Source organism: Mustela erminea, chromosome 1 (genome assembly GCF_009829155.1).
Source record: "Mustela erminea isolate mMusErm1 chromosome 1, mMusErm1.Pri, whole genome shotgun sequence".
NCBI classification, from domain to species: domain Eukaryota; kingdom Metazoa; phylum Chordata; class Mammalia; order Carnivora; family Mustelidae; genus Mustela; species Mustela erminea.
The window spans coordinates 186468572-186490603 of record NC_045614.1 but is presented as its reverse complement, the minus strand read 5'-3'; the positions used below and the strand labels follow the sequence as shown (position 1 = coordinate 186490603).

General features: G+C 38.1%; 1 long non-coding RNA gene across 1 annotated transcript in view; it reads left to right on the top strand.

The window, feature by feature from the left end:
- LOC116595637 overlaps positions 1 to 22032 on the top strand; it is a 90111-nt gene that overhangs the window by 62513 nt on the left and 5566 nt on the right. The window contains exons 2-3 of the long non-coding RNA XR_004287786.1: positions 8379 to 8492; positions 17452 to 17593. This is a non-coding gene — a long non-coding RNA (uncharacterized LOC116595637). The remainder of the gene's footprint in view (positions 1 to 8378; positions 8493 to 17451; positions 17594 to 22032) is intronic.

The following is a 22032-nucleotide window of genomic DNA, read 5'->3' as shown; positions in this document are numbered from 1 at the left end:
TTTCTGTATTTCTGTATTTTCTGAAATTTCTGTATTTCTGAAATTTTTGTGGTATAAAGCAGATAATATTCTATCACTGCTAGCACTGGTAGGGATTGGCATTCTCTATATGGCAGAAAGGGGATCTAAAATAATATTAGAATTGGTTAAATAAAAATTCAGTAGTTTTGAATTGCAATGGAAATAATCAATTGAATACATGCTCTATTTCACCTTAAAAAAGTAATCCTACCTGCACTCACTGATAAGTCCTAAAATTAATGACCTATAGTTGCATGAAAACTAAAGGGTTTCTTGGAAAAAAATGTCCATCCCAGCTTTGGAGATGAGTACTTACCAGATGATCATGGAAGTTCATAACTCTCCAAAGACAAAGACTACTCTAGTCATATCAAAAAGAGTAACAAGTCAACATGACCAGGCTCCCAGCCAAAGAATGGACAAGAAGGATAATCACTATAATGGAGAAAGCATATCAAATATATTTAAACTGATGAATTCATAATTATACTAAAAGACAAAAAAAATGGTCAACTAATTAACCTACTATTTTAAAAACTGGTAAAAAGAAAAAAATTAAGCATTTATCCTGCATTCTCTATGTGAATTTTACCAAACAATAACCAAATAGACAAACTAAGTATTTGTTTTTCTTAGTTCTTAGTTCTTAGTTCTGTCTTTCTAGAATTAGCCCAGGTAATAAATGAAAAACGAATGAAAAGAATCACAGTATCACCAGTTTTTAGTCCCTGAAATATTAATGAATAAAGATATTAATTATTAATGACAACTAAGTAACAGAGAAACAAAATTATGTGCTTCCTAATGAAAGGACGTATCACTACCAGTGGAGGAGATGTAGCAAAAATATCACACTTAAACCTGATCAAACTTTTAAATTCAACTACCAGTGCACACAAGACACGAGGGCTAGACAAATATGCTAAAAGACATGAAGATTCAATCAGTGAAACCCAGACTGTGAGAAACGCTAAAGAAAAGTGACAATTGTTTTAAATTCATGAACATCATAGAAAGAAAAGATGGAGAACAAACCTCTATATTAAGAAATTAAGAAGACATTTCAAATCAAATGCACTGTGAAACGCTTGCTTGCATATCAAGTGACCCAAACAAACAATTATATTTATGAGGCAATTTTAAGTTACAATAATGACTGGTATCTCAGGTATTAAGGAATTTTAATCATCACATTTAGGTGCGATAGTGGTGATGCATTTTTTGAGTCCTTAATTTTTTGAGATAGGTGTTGAACTATAGTTGAAATGCCATAATGCTGGGGGTTATTTCAAGATAATACAGTAGAGTCTTAGTTGGTGAGGGTACTAGGTCAAACTTCGCAAAAGTAGACCTAGTTACAAGGATTTATGGTCCCTTTTCGTTGAGTAAGCACTGCTAGCCAGAGAAAGCAGAACTAGAGTGAGGAGTACAGGGGGGATTTCATGGAATGTTCTGTAGAAGGTAGCTTTAACATGATCCTGCAGTGAGGCCAGGAGTACAAATTAAACCTTTGAGATTTCCAGACCCAATACACAGGAGCTATACTTACACATCTCACATCTATCAATAATTGTTCAAGAGCCATTCAGCAAATTCTAAATTCCCAGGCACTATTATCTTGGAGATGACAGTGCAGAGGCAAAGCCACAAAAATAAGGAAGTGAGAAATCAACCGTATATTACAAGGGTTATATGTGAAACAAGATTGGTGGAACCGATAATTCTAAAGTCTAGAATGGTGATTGTGGATATATGGACATTCACTCTATTATTATTCTGTGTGCTTTAGAATTTGTTTAAATACTCTCTCTACAAAAGGTTTAAAATATGAAGTTTCTGAAATAAATAGATAAACCAATTTCACAGTATTCTCCTGATATTCCTTGGTTTCTTTAAATTTAGATTAACTTCAATCTCTGCCGCCATCTTTACATGGTCTTCTTCCCAGTGTCTCAGTATCTGTGTTTCTCAAATCCCTGCCTCTCCATTCTCTTATAAAGAACAACAGTGATTGGATTTAAGGCCCACCCTAAACCAGGATTATCTCATTTCAAAAGTCTTAATTATATCTGCAAAGACTCTATTCCCAAATAAGGTCACACTCTCTGGTGTCCAAGGTTAGAACTTGAACCTATTCTTTGCCAGAGAGGGTCGCCGTTAAACCCACTATAGGTTGAGTAAGAATGGTGAGTAATTTAAATGAACTTGGCATAAAAAGAAGGGACAGTGTCTTTAAGCACTGTCATCTCTCTTTCCTCTAGTTCTAGGGCAATGTCCGAAGGTTTTCTAGTAGATACTTACCCCTCTACCATCTACGGCATGGTCTGTTTACCATTAACTGTCAAGCTTCCTTTGTGGAAGCTGACTCATAGACTAGAACATAGCCTACAAATCAACTTCTGGAATCCAAAAGGCATCCTGGGTAGAGGGTACACCTTACTTAATATAATGTCTGCTATTTGGACAAAAGCTTGAAGAGGAGAAAGTGGGGATACTCTTCCAGCTTCTTAACTCATTTGCAAGGGTACGAAAACTGCTGGGAGATTATCTCTCTCTCCTGTATCTTATCCTCTTACCAGAAAATAGAAAGTTGCAGACCCAGAGTATATTCTCTTCACACCAAGAGAGCTCTCTGAACTAAGTCAGCCAGACTAATTGATGATATATGAAAGAGGTCAATAAGGAAATTTAGAAAATCCTTTTCCAAGCTAATTTGCCTGATTTAAAAGCCTACTATGTCTAGCTGCCAGATCCTTTTAGGGAATGTAAAAGTTAAAGATTTTCTGGGTATCTCTCTGTTTACTTCTGTCGCATCACTAATAACTGCCTATCCACCCCCATCTACCCTAGCCCTAACACCCCAGGGAGATGCACGCCTGGGCTAATTATGGTAAAAATCTTGAACTCCATGTTTTGCCCTATCAAACAGTAAAATAATGAAGTAGAGCAGAGTGGCTCATCCTGATTTTTGTGAGACCAGCAAATTTCACACTCGTGGCAAGTTCTCCTTCTCTTTCCCAAGTCCTCTCCTCCCTCCTTTTCTCCTCCTTGGGTTCCTGGCGGCACCCGCTCAGCTCAGCAACGTTTCCGGTCTCCTTCAACCGTGCCCAGCAGGGCGCATTCCCTCTGAAGGGCTTCCCCTCACCTCCAGGAGGTTGCCCCAGCCTTCCAGCCACAGAATTTCACCAGCTGCTCTCCGCACTGCTGCTGACACCTCTTGTCTTGGGCCTGATTTCCTCTCCCCACCCCGCATACTCAGCAAGCAGCTGATTTTCTTGACTCCAGTTTAATAGCATTATCTCAAAGCCCTAGTGTGACTGAAGCTTAAAAGAGCATCAGCTGTGGAACTCTCCACATATATGGGCTGGAGAAATCTGAAACCCACACTTAACATGACTTTCCCCAGCTAAAGCAAAAAAGTTTGACTCGTGAGGGTGGAACGAAGGAGGAGGTGGGAAGCTTTTCTTAAACTTACTCCGTGTACATGCCTGAGCAACTTTACAGCGTGTGTTCAGCTTTAATCAGAAGATTTCTGCACAGCCTCAAGACCTAACCTCGGCCTCCAGCACGCAGTGCTCACTGCGCCTTATCCTGTAAAATCAGGGAACGCTCGGGTGCACATATGCACAGTAGCTGACTTTACAAAATGGGTAGAAATGGCACTCCAGGGCCAAAGCTTGCCCTTTGTTTAAGGCTGGATCAGATTCATGTTACAGGTTTTCTTTTTTTTTCCTTTCCTTAGGATTACAAAAGTGTGATATTAGTTCCCTTGCCTATAATACATCACCCAGATTTACAAAAATTAATGGTAGACAAAAAGCTTATGGCTAGGGAGTGTTAGGAGAGGCAAAAGAGTACATGTCTTTTGATTTCTCATAAATTTCTTCCTTGACAGACTGTATATGCCTCTTATATGAATTTTATACACACACACACACACACACCCATAAAAGACCTGCATTTGGGAATGAAAGGAAAGGTAACAGAAAAGGAAAAATGAACCTAGCCCGTGATGCAACAGAGTTCTATTTTTGTTTACCTTCTCTACCAAAGTAGTCACAGGTGAGTAAATAATCCTTCTCTTTCGCCAGACTCAGAATCTGAGTGTTACCCCCGCCCCCCACCCACTCCCAGCACCAAGTTCCTTTGTTGTTTATTTCCCACTTGGGAAAACACAGCTTCTGCTGAGGCTGATCACTTCAATGTTCTATCCTGGGTTTAACTTTAATCACATGGCATTTCAGCTCTGAAAATGCAACAAAATTTTGATTTAAATCTTTTTAAAATATCCTTTTACTGCTATTCAAATTTAATTATTGTAAGAACAGTACCACTATATTAAAATATAATCACCTTACACCTTTTGGCTTCATGACAATGTTCATAAAGTGCTTAATATTCATGTAACATGCTACCTCACCCTGTAATATCACTATATTTATGGAAAGAAATTGTAATCCTCTTTACTGGCTCAGGTTAATTCCAATAAAATATTAAATCCATTTTCTAATCTAAATGAGTTCATTAGGAGAGGCATGGTACTGAGAATACCAAACTCTCTATAGAGTTCAGCTTCATTACATTTCCGCACTGTGCGTTTCCAGAGCTGTTGTACTACATTTATGAGGATTTATCTGTACTGTTCCAAAAACATTCATCCTAATTCTACTCCTTCTGTGCATGCTAATCATGAATATGTTAAGTGGAAATACTAAGCTTGTAGCCAATCTCATCCCCAGATGGGTTCAAGTTATGATTACAGAAGCAAATTTGCCATAAGCACTCTTAGAGCTGTGCCAGTGAGGAGGAAATGAAGGTTTGGAGCTATGCTAAAAGAGAGCGAGAGAGAGAGAGAGAGAGAGAAGACTGAGACAGAGTGATAATGTCATAGATGCTAAAGGGAAAAGGGGGTATTTCGAGATTGCCATGTCTGAGAGAGAGAGCTTCTAGAATATATAAACAGATCTGTTCAAAGAAATTTAAAATAAATACAGGGATTAAATCATTAGTTTTAACTGCTTGGAGTCTCCAAAGTCCATAATCCAAAGTTGAACTCCACATTACTCAGCTCATTACATCTAGCAAAGCTTTACTCCATTAAGTTCTCCATTTGAAAGAAATAATGGACCTTTTAGGAAGGGAAGATGAGACCAATCTGGGATGTTCAGGTAGTGAATAATTATACAATCCCCAACTGTTTGCCCACAGAGTGTTTTGACCTGTTTTTCACATTTACCTAGCAGTTCCTTCCTTTCCTTTACAGGTAAGAAAAAATAATAGTAATAATAAGGAATCTGGTTTACATATCACATAGGATGAACCCATTAAAAATCTTCCAGTCACCTCCCCTATCTGTATTCGTGGTGACCTCTGAGTAAAACATTTTAAACTATATTTCAGATGCTTAGTTAGTAAAGCATTTCTGAAATAGACACTTGGTGGATATGTGCCTATTTTTAGTAAAAGATAAAATGAAGATCAGCAAGAAGTGAGTTATTTCTGAGCACTAGTTATTAAAGGGAGATGCAGGCCCAGTATCGCTATAAATGTCAGCCGAAATAAATTGTCAATGAAATCCAGCGGCCACTGGTTGTCACTGTTGTACCACAAAACAGCAGTGCAGGTACTAGTCTTTCAAAAGCCTTTAAAGAGTAAAGTTTGAAATGATGTATTTGACTACTTGGTTCATCACCAAAGCAGAGCACAGAAACCCATACCAAGGCCCCATGAGTTTCAGACTCTTATTCGACATTTTGATGTGGAAGTCTGACCAACAAAGATGTAAAATAAAGATATAATTATATACTTAAACAAATACCCTTTGTATTTAGTCATGTGAGATACATGCTGTATCTTGAAAGCACACATTCTTTCTAATGTTTAAATAATACGTGCTCTCTTCGGCAGCACATATACTAAAGTAAATAATACGTAAATATCCTGCATGTATAATTGATCACTTCAAGACTTAGGCACATTATTCAAATGACGTGCCTTCTAGTGACTGCACTTAAAACACTTTTAACCAATAGAGGAGTAAACAGCCTTGACATAATCTTCTCTTTTCCCAAATCTGATTAAAACTGGCAAGACAAGAAATCAATGGGATCCTTATTATAAAAATCCCAAAATATTCTGCTGTGTTTGAAATTAATTAAGTAGTGTGACGCAGGAGTTGCAAATCAATACACATCAATGATGGTGGTGTTAAAGGTGGGAAGAGCTGGCAAGAAACAGGCATGGTATTCGTGGTTGTAAGATGATTATCTACTCAATGAAATTAAAGGTTAAAATTAGACCAACTATGCTTTGGGAAAATGCAGAGGCAGGTCTGGAGAGTCAAGAACAATGTGTTCCTGAATATAATTTTTGAAAAATCATACTTTTTAAATGAAAATGAAGGTGGAACTCCTATTTCAATTTTAATAGGATATCTTCCAAACCATGTTAACAATCACTAAAAAAACGGCACACTGGTGTTTTCCAGTGATAACAGCCAGAGTTGGGAGTGGAGGGAGGAGGCTAAAAGTACCGGTGATGTTTTTACTTATTATCATCTGTTGGGACCTAGCTACACTATGGAGTCTTTCATATGGTTCTCAAGATAAAGTACTATTGTATATCAAGGTCATTCTTTTTTGTTTTATTTTTTTAATTTCCTTTCTTTCCCCTTCCTTTGTTCATTCATTCGTCCCTTCCTCTTTTTTTTTTTTTTTTTTTTCTTTCTTGCTTTTTTTCCTTAACCTCACATATAAATTTAATCCAGAAGGAATGAGGCAAAACACATAATCAGGAAAGATGAGATAACTAATACCACCTATATCATAATAATAGGTATAAAATATCAGTTTGTCCCATCTTAACATCTTTTCTCACTAAAAATAAGTAAAGATATAAAGAGACCACATCAATCACACCTCTTATAGGAGACTGCATTTTCATTAAGATGTAAGCATTTTAAATACATTGATTTTTGTCTTGATATGGCCAATGGGAATAACTGCCTTCTCTTGCAAGAGACAATCACAGTGGCAGAAACAATTTCATAAGAAAGATGTTTAAACTCCACAAAGAAAGTTTATTAGCAGTGGCATCTATTCAAATAAACTTCCCACACTGTGTTCTTTAAACCAAGCATTCTTAGGAGTGGGGAGAAGAGCAGCCACATAATCAATAGGGTGCTTGTGGAAAATGACAGTTTCTGGCCTTTATACAAGGCCTATGGAGTCAGAATCTCTCCACAGAGTCTTTAAATACATATGTTCAGCAAACTTCTCACTTGATTAGAAACATTAAACTTTGGGAGTCATTCTTTCTATCTCATTAAAGAGGAGAAAAAATACTATGACATTATGAACTTTATAATTATGCCATTTCCATGATCAACAGAATCAAAGAACAAAGGTTATATAATATAATTTAGATGAACAGCCCTGAATAGAGGGTAGCATCACCTTTATTTCCTAATATAATAATTATATATGTTTACAATGGGATATTCCATAAACTACAGGGAATAGAAACACTAATTCAAGAAAGGAATTTTTTGAAAAGGCATGTAATTCAAGAAAGGAATTTTTTGAAAAGGCATGTGATGAGAGAGGTTCCATCAAATACACACTATGTAGCCCCAAACAAAGCAAAGCAACAACGAACAAACTCTCATCTCTTCTTCCTAGGACAATTCTTGTATCACTGCTCTGTTTGGTCATTTTTCATTGAGTTTCCTCAGGTGGTTTATAAATTAATCGAGGAAAGTTTCTTTGTGTTCAACTTCTTTGCATCTCTAAAATACTACACTCTGCTCTATTCATGTAGAAGGCACAGAGTAATCATTTGGTGAATCAGAAAGCTAATTAATGAAGCACGCATGGCACACTTCCCTAAGACCACAGATACAGTCTTTAAACATTTAGGTAAAGCACATTTTTGTAAATTAAATGACTTTCAATTGAGTGCTTAACGTAATATCATTTAATATTCAACTACACTCTAGTGCCATGTGCCCTCCATGTCCTCCAAAAGAGACACAATGAATACATAAATAAATAGTCTTAACCAAAGGGAATGAAAAGATGAGGAATAAGGAAAGCATCAGGATGTAGTATAAGATCACAGGCCTAAAAATTTAAAGCTATGACAGTTTCCAGTTTCTAGTTTCTCCTTTTTTTTTTTTCTTTTTAAGAGCAGAACCCATCCCCCTATTTCATCCCAACCTACAGACAGTAATCCTCAAATTGTGCTGTGTCCGGGTGTGGCCATGTGACTGAGTTCTCTCCAATATGACGTTACAATATATATCACTTCCAGAAAAGGACATCTTTTAAAACCCTTCAGTTTCTCATTCCTTTTCGTAGGAGGTTAAAATGCTTGCATGGTGGTAAGCCCAGCCTCAATCTTGATTGGACTGCAACACCCTTGAGAAGACACAATAATGAAATGGAAGAAACCTTACTCTCTACTTTAGACAGGTAAGAAGAAAGTGAAGTTCTAGCTTGTACAAGGTGCTATATTTTTAACCCTCTGTCTTAGCCAGTAACTAACTCAGCCACACAATGAATAGTATCATGACTGTGTTCAGTGCATTAATTCGATGAAGCTTTCTTCATCGTGAGTTGACGGAATCTAGTGCTGACCAGGAGAAATCAGGGGAAGTTTAACTGGTATGCTGGGGGAACACCAGAATAAGGAAGCACAGGGAGACAGACAAAATCTTGGGAGAGAATTGATGTGAATGTTATGACTAGTGATGAAGAGCATTTGGGGTGAGAGAGTATGCTTTAGCTTCAAGAGAAAGTAAGAGTATTTAATATTCTAAAATGGAAAAAAAAAACCAAAAACCTTAGTTCTTGTCATGCCTGGAGATAAATGTCATACTTAGAAAGTACCTAGAAGTGAGAAATACAAATTATTTAAGTAACTGCTTAACAAAAGTAGGGAGCTAGTAGAGTATGAACAAGATCAAAAGTAAAAAGCTTCCCATTTGAACTCATTTAATGATTTAAGATTTTTTTCTTTAAAAAAAATCACTAATTTCAATATCTGAAATATTACTTCTTAAACTCATATTTTAAACTGCATATAATAATACTGTGAGTTTCAGTTAATGAATATACCCTTCAGGTTGGATCTGTTAGGGTCTGATTTGTGATGCCGCTCTTCCCTTCCCACAAACCAGAATAGCCATGACTTTCAAGTGTGAAAAAAGCCACCACCTCTTAACATTTGTGAAATCTGTCCTCTTTTTGAGAAGTCAGTACACAGAATAAGTAAAACAAAGGAGTTAAATATCCAGAAAGGGGATTCAGTTTGTAAGGAAGACAGAATTAGCTAAGGTAAAATTATAAAAGAGACTGCGTTTATATTTGTGATCTTTACTGACTCTCTGCACCCCATTCACTGAACAAATCGCCTGTGCCAGGGCTGTGCCCTTTCAGGAACACCAACCCAGCCAGTCCCCAATCTGCCTCGGGTGCTTACCAAGCACTCAGTTATACCAGGATTCTCCTGGAATCTTCGTCAATTTCTCAGCTTCTGAACTAAGTTATTTTCCTCAGGGATGCTGGGAGAGTTTATATGCCAAATCACACCAACACCTTCCGTCTGGCCATGCATCTTGTCTCTTTACCCCTAGTAAAAGTGTCTGAGTCTTATGTCCCCCAAAATTATCTCTATGCAGTAAAAATGCCTGAATCTTATGTCCCCAGTAACTGTCTCTCTGCAGTAAAAATGCCAGACTTATTTCCTAAAAAACTATCTCTAGCTTTTAAGGTAGTCCTTAGCCAAAGAGATCGACTATCAGGAAAATGAAATGGCCACTCCTTTCTCCCTTTATCTATAGATAATATGGATTTATTTTAAGCAGACTTTCTGAGGACAGTGCCTAATTGGAATAGAGCAGAATCTCTCATGTTAAGATTCTGAGACAGCATGACAGAGGGCAAACATCTCAGTGGGCAGTCTTTTGGAAATTCACTAGGCATAAGTTCATGTGATATTTTTCAGCCATCAATGCATATTGTTTTAACTATGACATATTTAAGGTTACTAAATCAATCAGAGTTCATGCTTCTGAAACTGACTCAAATATTCAAGTCAAAATTATATTATTTTGGGGGCACCTGGGTGGCTCAGATGGTTAAGCATCTGTCTTCGGCTCAGGTCATGATCCAGGGTCCTGGGATCGAGCCCCGAATCGGGCTCCCTGCCCGGAGGGAAGCCGACTTTCCCTCTCCAACTCCCCCTGCTTGTGTTCCTTCTCTTGCTGTCTCTTTCTGTTAAATAAATAAAATCTTTTTAAAAATTGTATTATTTTTATTAATTAAAAAAAACACTCTGACATAATGCCTTTTACCTTCAACCTGTTAATATTATATTTTACCTGCCCATTACCATACTGGTCACTCAACTTGCCCCATTCTGTTTTCTATTCTGTGCCTCCTGTACGTGCAACAATGGATATTACTGAACATTTGAGCTCTTCTTGGCTGCTCCAGAATGGCAAAAATGAAAGAAAACAATAACAAGACTCATTGTTCTTATCTCCACACTGCCAAATAGACAGACTTGAAATATCGAAGATTTTCATCCTTCTTGGAAATGGTTTTCAGCTTAAAGGCATTTGACCTGGAGTGAGGTTATATTTCAGTCAGCCTACTCAATGGTATCTAGAGAGGCCCGTCAGCAGAAGCTTAGCAGAAAAAATGTGAGTGAAAGTTCAAGTGCCTGGTAGCTGAGAAAGCTGGAGGAGGGCAAATCGGCTTGAATATCAAAGCTAAGTTCTGTCAAAATGTCAAACGTGATTTTCAAAACAAGACATCCCAGGAAGGCATTAATTGAGGAAGCTTAAATAATAGTTGACCTATTTGACTAAAGGTTATCTTCAAAAGCTTTGAAACAGTTCCTTGGGACATAAGACTCAGACATTTTTATTAGGGGTAAAGGGATAAAATGCATGGCCAGAAGGTGTTGGCATAATATGACATATAACCTCTCTCAATACCTCTGATGAAAATAACTTAGTTCAGAAGCCAAGGGCTTGACAAGATTATAGCACAATGCTGACATATCCGAGCAAAACGTCTAAGGAATTTCATACCAATATGTTTAAGAGCAGGGATCAATTATGAACTGATAGTAGAGCTGATTATTTCAGCCTGAGCATTTTATATTTTTAAAGATTTATTTATTTACTTTATTTTTTTAAGATTATTCATTTATTTATTTGACACACAGAGGCCACAAGTTGGCAGAGAGGCAGGTAGAGACAGAGAGAGAGGGAAGCAGGCTCCCCGCTGAGCAGAGAGCCCGATCCGGGGCTCGATCCCAGGACCCTGGGATCATGACCTGAGCCGAAGGGAGAGGCTTTAATCCACAGAGCCACCCAGGTGCCCCGAGATTTATTTATATACTTTAGAGAGAGAGGTGTGTGTGAAGCAAGGGCGTCAGCAGATTTAGTACATGGAACCCAACATGGGGCCCAATCTCATGAGTCTGAGATCAGGACCCTGAGACCATGATCTGAGCCCAAACCAAAAGTGGGATGCTCAACCACCTGCACCACCCAGGCTCCCTTAACCCTGAGCACTTTTAAGATAGTGTTTTCTAATACAGGTAGAAACGATCAGGGGAGAAAAAATATTTAAAACTCATAGAATGGCACCAGGTTAATCAAGACAAGTGTTGGTGACCCGATCACTGTTCTCTGTATTCAGGGAGGGGGCACAGAAGCCATCAATGCCTGATGCTATACAACTTTTTTTCCTCAAATTGAGCAACAACCTGGTCTGCGAAGGCTGTGCATAAGCATTGTCTGCTGGGCCGCTTGGCAGCAATTTTCAGTCTATTTCTGTAAATTGAGCTTCACAGTGCCCTTTGAATGTTTTCCCCTCTAGATTACAGGGGCTCCAATGCTGTTCAGTATACAGGACTCACTTTTGCCTTTAGCTGCCTTGCAACATAATCGGGCCCGGATAAATTGAGTAGTGCACCTCATTTTTATTAGTCGGGTATAACATTGCCAGCAGAACCAGTGGGAGTGCTTTCAGGTTTAGTGAAAGATAGAGGAAAATAGTAAAAAGGGAGTTGTCTCCCTGATTCGAAGTTTAGAACAGTCGAGACTCAAACTGCCCCACTCTCTGGCTGAGAGTTTCTTTCATGATTCAATGAGATTTTTGTAAGAGATGCTTCAGGAATAAGTGAGCAGATGTTCTTACTCTTTTGCAAGCCTGTGCTTAAACTGACTGAACAGTAGCAACCAGGTATTACTGCTTTCCTAAGAACAGTGTGGGGAGGTGACATGCACCAGGAAATTCTACATAGGTGACATGTATCCTGTCATATCCCAGTGTCCATATGCTTAGTTAGGCACCACAGCCCAAGCATCTCTTTCCTGACATAATGATTAGGAAGAACTCACTCTTGTCCTCTCACTGTGACTTCACATGCATGAAATTACTTATTACTAACTCTGGATAACAACAACAAAAATTGGCTCTGTGTGACCACTGATAGGAGCAAATCACCACCTCCCATTACAAATGCATCCCCAGACATGTTTCTCTCTGGGTGTGTCTGTAGCTGTTCTTCCTTCAGATGCTTCACACAATGGGTTTGGGTAGATCTCAAGCAAGGTCACGGAGAAAGCACCTATCCTTAAAGTCACAAGCCTCAGAAATCGCATGTTGATTTTGTTGATAATTTCCTCTCTACCTTCTGTCCTGAGAGGTTTCACATTTAATTTAGTAGGAAAGGAAACCAGTTTGGTTATGGCAGCGGGTTACTGCAATCCTAATTCAATTCATACGTACTACCGAGGAAGTGAACTCATATGCTGGGTATCTATTTATTGTAATAATACTGGTAAGTTGGAAAGGCAGCACTATGAGTCCACTGAAACTGTCTTGCTCTGACCAACAGGCAGGTAGTAAACTAACAGCCTACATTACACAAGCAGTCCTTAAACTTGTACAAGGGTTAGACCTGTCATAACCCTCTCTTTCCCTTGTGTATTTTCTATCCCGCCCAGGTTTACATTCAGTGCCTCCTTCAGAGAACTCTTGATTATACCTTCCCACGGGGAAGTCCCAATGCACTGCTCATTTCCATGCTCCAACTTGGCTTACACATCATCTACCGGACATTGTTTGGTATTCTTTGCTACCCTCTTGCCACATTGCAGTCTTTTCTTAAAGATAGTCCTAAAATAATTTTTTTTCAAATATACATAAAACATAATATCCTTCTATGACAAAAATTACGCTTGAAGCAGGATTTTATTTTCTGGCTCGACGTATTATGATTTGATATATTTGAGACGTTGGTTGATAATACACTGGCTTCTTTTCTACTTCTTTCTACCACTACTCTTGTGTTTACTTCTATTTTTACCCCAAGGCCTGTTTTCTTCCTAATCATTAGTCCTATTTATTTTAAAGCAATATGTACACTTGATTACATTAATAGTTATCACTGTTGATTTTATTACTTATCATGCTACTTCCCAAACCTCTTAAATATAAAACATGAGTACCCTCTCCGCATACACTTATGAACTCAAAAGTATCCTTTAATGTTACTCACATGTGAATGTAAAATACTTCTAAGTAAAAAGTTCTGTTTGCAGAGTTCAAGGACATGATGGTGAAAATTTTCAATATTGTGGATTGAAATAAGCCAATGTCTTAGTATTCAGAAACTCTATTTATCTACTTCGACACAGAGCATTTAGCCACTTTTCAATAATTAACACTCCTCCAAACCCTTATAGCTCAGGTTGCTTTATGCATCACCTAAATGTTTACAGCCTGGAATGGATGCCAACCATAGTCATCTTCAATGATGCACATTTTGAAAAGAATTAAAAACATCTATTGGTGTTCTTAAGATTTACACATCTTCTTACTAAGAATATAAACAATACTGAGTCAATGCTTCCTCTATTTAGATGTGACCTAATTCTATGAAGTGCAAGAAAAGACCGTCAGTGAGGACAGCAGATGATCTATCTTGTGTTGCTTGTGTCTGGCACTGTGCAAAACTTAAGCTATTATTCCTTATGTCAAACCTCAACTATGATTTGAAGAGTACAAAAATAACACAGAAGTTAACCCATTTGTTCTCAAATCCTGCTTCCTGACATGTTTTTACTACTTACGCAAAACGAGTAAGTTATCACTTATAAAGTGCCAGTCACAGTGCCACATCTTAATGAATTAAATACACTTAATTCTCACAAAATTCCTAGAGGGTAGGTACTATTATTATTCCCATCCTATACTGGAAAACTGAGTCTTAGAGAGTTGAGAAACTTGACCTAGGTTATTTAAGTCATAAGTGGAGTAGGGACTCAAACCCAAGCAGTCTGATTCTAGAGAACATGCTATGCATTCTTACATTTCACTCTCTCAGCTTCATGGTGCTTGATTCCTTTTCTTTTTTTTTTTTTTAAGGATTTACTTATTTATTTGAGAGAGAGAACATGAGACACAGAGAGAGAGAGAGATCACAAAAGAGGTGCGGTGGAAAGAGAAGCAGACTCCCTGCTGAGCACAGAGCCCGACAAGGGACTTGATCCCAGGACCCTGGGATCATGACCTGAGCTGAAGGCAGACGCTTAACCTACCGACTAAGCCCCCAGGACCCCTGCATGCTTCCTTCTTAATCAAGTCTGGAGACACAGCCAAGCCTTGCCACAGCAGATGAGATGGGGATGGGCTGGGCCAGGGGAGGGGTAAATCTGAAATTAGTGTCACCTCAAATTTGGTATCCTTGGGTCTGTGCTCCTTCTACCAAGCAGCAGTCCTCCCCAGTCCATTTGTGGTTTGCCAGTCCTTGTGCTGGAAATTCTGCCTGGTTTCTAAAGTTCCTCTAGATGCCTTCACTTTTCCATAGACCACCCCATTCTTTGGAATCTTGAACCACTACTTATCTCTTATCAACTCCCCACATGAACTGTATCCCTCTTTACCTCAATCGTATCCTAAAATTTACCTTCAAATTGGATAAAACTTCCTGAGATTATGATAGAACCATTGGATGCAAGTAAAGATAACCATCATGAAGGACCTTAAGAGTTAGAAGGGATTATTTTCCTCTGAATTTTCCCCTGAATGTCCCAAATTTCTCACTGTCCTTAAAACTACAGAATCTGTGCTCATCAGTGTGGGTGGGAGGCCTGTATTTCAACGTCTCCTCTTCCACTTTTGGATGCTTACGCATTGCTTCACCCACAACTCCAGATCTTCCACATTAGCTTCTTTTTTTAAACCCACTGCAGGAAAGGTGCTGTTTCCCAAAGATACCAAATGTTATCTTTATTTCTGTTTTTGATAATAATTAGTTTTTAATCTGAGGCTTTATTCAAATACATTTAGTCCTTTTCCTTTTTATTCTTCTTCCCTGATTCTCTCTATTGATTTTATTAGAAGAAGACAAGAAGACACACCTGTCTTCTTATTTCTTGTCTTTCCTGTCTCCTTGAAGAGAAAAGAAGGAAAAAAACATAACTTCATCACTCCTATTTTGTCCTCACTCCTGGTAGCTAAGACTCACTTATGTGGTTACAGTTAAGGGCTCACTTTTATTTGGCAAATTTAGCATTCAACACAATGCCTGGAAAAGTATAGGTGCTCTCTAAATTTTTACTGAATAAATAATTATTTATTATCTTATCTTTATTATTACCATATCAATATAGCAAAATGTCTCATAGCAAAAAATAAAATAAAAACAAAAACTCTCATTTAATTAGCAAAAGAGTAAATACATTTTTAAGCTTCTAAAAAAAGAAAAAATAAGTATTTATAGATACAGAATCTACCCTTTCTCAAACTTAAATCCTTCTTTCTAAATTACAAAGAATCACCAGATTCTCATAGAGACCACTTTTTAATTCCTACCATTTTCAAAGTTTCATTCTTTATAGAGTATTCTAGGGAAAAAAAAATGACAAAGGGTTCTAAAACTCAAGCACTGATCTTGGGAAAAACTCAAACTGTAGAAAAATGTTTATATATAAAGAGCAAATGCAACCTTGAGTAGACTTTCTCAGCTGCCAGTTTTAAATCAAAATGAATCAAGTGTTTACCTGTGGGGAAAATTCTTGATTTTATATCACAGCGTCCCCAAGGGCAGGGGTAGAAGCTCAATAAATACTTGTTGAATTGACTTTCAGCATTTTGAGAAAACTAACTCTTTTGGGAATTGATGTTTCACTTCTGCCTCAATTTTTCATGGCCTTTCCCATTAGAGAAAAAGAGAGAGAGAACATCATTTTTAATATCTGCTTTACATTTTCCAAGGTTTCTTAAATATTAACAGTTTGGAAATGATTTAGTTGCTATTTCTAATTTTTAATGGTTTTAATGAAAGAAAAGAGTGAAGAGGAAATTAAATGTCATAAAAAAAGAGAAGTGGGGGCACCTGGGTGGCTCAGTGGTTTAAAGACTCTGCCTTCAGCTCAGGTCATGATTCCAGGGTCCTGGGATCGAGCCCTGCAGCATCACAGCATCAGGCTCTCTGCTCAGTGGGGAGCCTGCTTCCTCCTCTCTGTTTCTGCCTGTCTCTCCACCTACTTGTGATCTCTATCTGTCAAATAAATAAATAAAATCTTTGGGGGAAAAAAAAAGAAACAAAAGTGAATGGAAAGAAATACTTGTAAGAGCAGAAAATCTGAAAAGAATTGGCAGGAATTTTCTTATAAAACATGAGAATATGGGCTCATATATGTGTAAACAAACACAGACACACACCTGTACTTGGAATTCATATGTTGTCACAAAAGAAAAACAGCATACTTAGGAGTGTCATAATGTTTAGGTTATAGAAATGATGATTCTGGGGAATTTGAAATACATGAAATGTTTAGGGAATATTTTAAAAACTATTTTCCAGAAAAATATTTTCCCTCACAATTACAAACTATTTACATATGCTTATTTTTTTCTAATACAAAATTCAGAAAACCATCTGCCTTTTTTGAAAAGATCTGAACTTTTGGAAGGCCATTTATTACCACAATACACACAGTATTTGTATTCTCTTAATTATCTCGATTGTTTGATTAGTTCAATTTTACAATATCAGTAAAATAAGGAACTATGAAAGTGTTGGGAAGATTTTCATATTTTTATCAATGTATGTATAAATAACTCAATTTATCATTTAGTACATACGGAGTTGGGATTGATACTTTTCATTTCTATATTTGAAATCAGATTCCATTGACTTTTTTTTTTTTAGTTTTGTTTTAAACAAAGACATGATGATTGTTTCAAAGATTTGTAAAGCTTCTTCTGTCGAAATTGATATTTACCCATAAAGTTGTTGTGGGTTTTTCGTTGTTGTTGTTTTTCAATATCAGAGTAGTCACCTTGGAATTAGTACAGCTTTCAGGAATTCTCAGGTTTATTCTGATTTCTCTTCTGATAGATGCCATGTTGAAGACAGGTGGACTGTTGTCCCTCAATAAGCAAACTGACTATACATCGCTTGCTATTTGGAAATGAATTAACATATTCAACACATCACTGAGTAAAGTGAAAGTCATCTTCATTAAATGAGGGAAATATGGGTAAGTTATTCCTGCAAGGCCACTGACTTTGGAAATAAGGCTTCCTTTTTAATCCTTTATTTTGTTAAACAAAGGTATAAATGATATAAGTAACTACAGACAGATAAGTTTTCAGTAGAGAAAAAGTTTAATAAATTAAGTGAAAACTAAACTTGAAATATCAAATATCTCACATACTGAAAAACTGCAGTAATTATGGGATTACTTCCTGTAAACTGGGAGGTGTTCTGAGTCAAGTTTGGGAGAATTTTTAATAGTATCTATAAAGTTAAATGTGGTAGTTTTCCTGACTGTAGGCCTAATACAGAGTTCTTCTATATGATAAAAACATTTCTTCTGACATCTTTCAATCACTGCAAAAACCTAACTGGCTATTCATGTGGTGCTCAGAGGCGTAAGTAGATAATTAGCCATTCTCTACCTTAGCTCCCCATCAAGATCTGAATTATCTCTGGGGTCTAAACACCATTTATTTATTTATATTTTTACTTCCACTCCTTAATAAAGAAAACCACAATTTAAGTACACAGTGTAGTGATATATCTTTAATGACAAGTGAATTACGCTTCTTTGTTTACTCCACTGTTTCCCCTTCCCCAGCTGCAGAAGTTTCTGGGAGCTTGGTTGGTTCACTAGTAAGTAATTGCTAGTAACACCAGGGGTTACTAGATAAACATTGCCCAAAACAACAGCAACAAAACTCTTCCCCGTAGCCAGGGACAGGAAATTGTTAAATTTCATACCTACATAAGGACTCATTTGACATGCACAATTTATTTTCAATCAGCCAGAAAGATGTCAAAGTTCATGATCATGAGTCAACCTCTCATCTGCAAGAACAAAACACACCTATCTATATAAACCCAGGATGTGAGAAAATGCTATTTTAATTTGCATGTAGCCATTTGATATTTATCAAGTCTGCACGATGCAGAATGCTCACATGATCTCTGCCCTATATGAGATAGTGTTTCTTCATAATTTTGATATGTAAATATCAATTCATAAATTTCCAAATCACATATTAGATGATGTGTAACTGGGGCCATCACAGCAGGTTTTTCTTGAGCGAGCCAATAATGATAATTTTACAAGTCTAGGGAATTTATAACAGGAACAAATCTGAAGAAATAACTGAATGCAATATTGTTAAATGTACGGCTGAGAAGACAGGAAGAAAACCAAGCCTAGCCACGGTGACCAGAGAGTTCTACATAAAAATCAGGCCGATGAATAGTCAGTCAAACAGCAGGACTCACATATGACTGATAAGGAAGTAGGTCATCAAAATGAAGCTTAGAGAAATAGGTAAGCAAGATAGTATTTGTGCTTATCTTCTCCACAAAGTAGGAGAAACTCACTAGACTTGGGGAATTGAACATTTAGATGATTGAAAGGCATTTTGTTATGATCATGGATGTTTCACTAGACTTTATCCTATATGGACAAGAAATTCCTCACTAATACTGACTACCTCCATTTTGTTTTGATTCCAGATTTATCTATTTAACAGTTCCAAAGAACCCTGATACTAAAGAGGGCACACATAAGCATATTAGAGGCACATATTCTGGGAATTGGAAAGATCCTCAGGTTAACATGAGATAAGCCTGATTCATTCATTGGTCCTTCATACACTGTATTAATGTGAGTCAGTCCCAGCCTGTACAACATCAGTTTTAAATGAATTCGCAGAAAGTTGTTTTGGGAAACTTCAAAACTTCTAAAACACACATGGCAGCAAAAACAATCCCCGTGAAAGTACAGCCTTTAAGTCAAACACATGTTTGTGAAGTCGACTGGCCTCTCTGAGTGGCATCAGCATAAACTTCTCACTCACCACCATCCCCTGTGGAGCAGGAGTTGTGTTTTACTACAGCTGGTGTCACTAGCATTGAGCAGGGACCAGTTACATAAGAGGTGCAAAGTACAGTATAATTGTAGGTTGCTCCTCTCTAAATGTATCACGCATGTACTCACTGTGTCATTAGCTGCTCAAACCTTTACCTTTAACCTAAAATTCATCCATTTAATAAATTCATATTGGGTGCCTGTTACATGTCAGGCACTACTCTTTATGCTTGGGGTACATAAATGAACCAAGCGAAGATCCTTATCCCTGTGGAATTTATTCAATCCCTAACATTTAAAGACTCTACCTTCTGTCTCTGATCACTCTCTCTCTCATTGTCTTCCTTGGTTTCTCCTTTCTCAGAGTCTCACCTTCTTTGCCTGTGTCTTTGCTGGCATGCATATCTTCATTTATTTCATGTTCCCTTTGGCTCAGGTCATGATGCCAGGGTCGTGGGCTCAAGCCCAGTGTTGGGTTCCCTGCTCAGCAGGGAGCCTTCTTCTCCCTCTCCTTCCTGCTAAAGCTCTCTCTCACTCTCTTTGTCTCTCTTTCTCTCAAATAAATGAATAGAATTTTTTTTTTTAAAGATTTTATTTATTTATTTGTCAGCGAGAGCGAGCACAGGCAGACAGAGTGGAAGGCAGAGTCAGAGGGAGAAGCAGGCTCCCCGCGGAGAAAGGAGCCCGATGTGGGACTCGATCCCAGGACGCGGGGATCATGACCTGAGCCGAAGGCAGCTGCCCAACCAACTGAGCCACCCAGGCATCCCAGAATATTTTTTTAAAAGTGAAAATTTATATATAGCTATTTAAATTTGTGTGTGTATATGTGTGTGTGTATGTACTGGTGAAGAGCTTTCAGTGGGGCACTGAAAGTTGGTGTCCCATTCCCTGTACTAACTTTAGTCTTGCACTGTTCTATTAAACCAGCAGCCTCTGAGTTGTGTGGTAGATGACAGGACCAGTGGATGCCACTTTCTTTGCTGTGATGCAGGTCACTAGATCGCTTCTATGTTAATGTAGTAAACATTCTGTAAGGCTTCAGATGGAGCGACTGGCCAGACTGAAGCAGGACTAGCTACAGAATTGGTTAGGCCCATGTAAAATGAAAATGTGGTGTCCCTTGCTTGAAAATTAAGAATTCCAAAGTGGCAACTGAATAACATTAAACCAAGCATGGGACCCTTCTGAGTTTGGGCCCCGATGTGACTACACGGGTCTCATGCTCAGGAAATTAGTCACAGAATGCAGGCAGGAGTGATAAATCCACAAAAAAGCACATGTTGATTATAAGCAAAACAAATCACTGCCCTTTTCAGGGAGTAAGGAATTCAATGTAATTAATTTGCTACCAAGTGGCTAGTTGGCCTCAAAGGATAGGGCCATAAGTGGGTCAGCCTTGGTCTCTTTTGCTAGAACATGGATGTTAGCAATGCCAGATTAGCTTTGGTGTGTGACGCTCAAACGGTTGGGCCCATGCATATTTGCATCCCTGATATCATGGCTATCTACTCCTGCACCCATTCTGCCAGAATTAAGTTGGCCAATGTATGTTAGAGGCTGTTGGACATCAACTGATTGAGTCATTTTTGTCCAGTTGGTTTGTGTGTCTTTCCTGGTGAGTAATCTCTGGTGTGAGTTAATACATCATACAAAAATCTTTTTTTTTTTTTAAAAGGTTTTTATTTATTTATTTATTTGACAGAGAGAGATCACAAGTAGGCAGAGAGGCAGGCAGAGGGAGAGGGGGAAGCAGGCTCCCTGCTGAGCAGAGAGCCCAGTGTGGGGCTCAATCCCAGGACCCTGAGATCATGACCTGAGCCGAAGGCAGAGGCTTTAACCCACTGAGCCACCCAGGCGCCCTACTTCATATAAAAATCTTAATACACTCCCAATTCCATGCCTCTTCCTCTGACCTTGATATTCCCTGCTTTTTTCCTTCCAGGACTTTGAACAAACTAGTCACCATGACCCACTATTTAGTATATATTTATCTCAAACAACTTATCTTTCCATTCAAAGTGTATCATCAGCTACACAATTTAAAATTTAAAGCTCTCTATTCATTGAGAAAGTCTTTTTTGTTTTTTTTTTAAGAGTCAGAGTAAGGGCCAACAGGGGTGGGGGAACAGGGAGAAGGCGAGAGAACGAGAATCCTTTTTTTTTTTTTTTAAGATTTTGTTTATTTATTTGACAGAGAGAGAGAGAGCACAAGTAAGCAGGGAGGCAGGCAGGTGGGGGTGGGGGGAAGCAGGCTCCCCTCTAGCAGAGAGCCCGATGTGGGGCTTGATCCCAGGACCTTGAGATCATGACCTGAGCAGGAATCAAGAGCCAGACACTTAACCAACTCAGCCACCAGGTACCTTGGGAGAATCTGTCATTATAGTCAGTCACTAATGCCCTCCCTGACTGGAGCGCTAGTGCAAAAATTTTTCATTTGTAGCCCAAGCAAAAGTGCCATCTGCGCCATGGGCCAGACCTGCTGCAAGACTCCTCTCTGGATCTTTCTCAAACCTGGCAGCTTTCTATGTTACTCAGTAAATGGGTTAGATCAGCATTTCTAAATGTAGAAACTGCCACTATCAAAC